This window comes from Epinephelus lanceolatus, chromosome 21, assembly GCF_041903045.1.
Source record: "Epinephelus lanceolatus isolate andai-2023 chromosome 21, ASM4190304v1, whole genome shotgun sequence".
Lineage (NCBI taxonomy): Eukaryota > Metazoa > Chordata > Actinopteri > Perciformes > Serranidae > Epinephelus > Epinephelus lanceolatus.
Genome location: NC_135754.1, coordinates 17660778 through 17661406, shown reverse-complemented (window position 1 = coordinate 17661406; position 629 = coordinate 17660778).

Sequence of the window (629 nt, the reverse complement as noted above, 5' to 3'; positions counted from 1 at the left end):
GGATCTCTGTGTAAAAAGGGCTATAGATGATGACATGGGAATATAGCATGGCTAAAGATGCAGTAAGAAAAGGGAAACGAAATCTGAAAAGAAGTGTTAAAGTAAAGAAAAAGCAGGCAGGAGACCAAATAAAATGAGAAAAAGAAGGGGGATTCAATCAGTCTGAAGTGGTGTTTGATTGGAGACAAGAAGCACATTGGGAAACGCTTGATGACTCAGTGTAAACAGTGTGATTGATAGTAAACAGTCATGAAAATATAATACAGCAATAACTACAAATCTGAGTGGTTACAACATTTTCCAGTAACTCTCAGGAAGAAAAAGACACGATTGAGTTATGTCTGTACTTGAAGTTGATCCTGATACAGTGCAATCATTTTGGACTAAATGTAAACTACTTTTGTGCTTTGTCATCCCCAACTCTTAAATAAATTAGTCATGCATGTAAAATAACATTGAAGTCTGAAAAAACAGTGTTATCTCACTTCTCTTTAGCACAAGGTGTTCTCAGAATGAAACTATCTTTCAAATAAAGAGACAGACACATCACAGGTTAAAGGTTTGAATGTATTTAAAACTCTCCCGTATTGCTTTCTTCTACACGATCTCTCATTTTTCTTGGCAGTGAA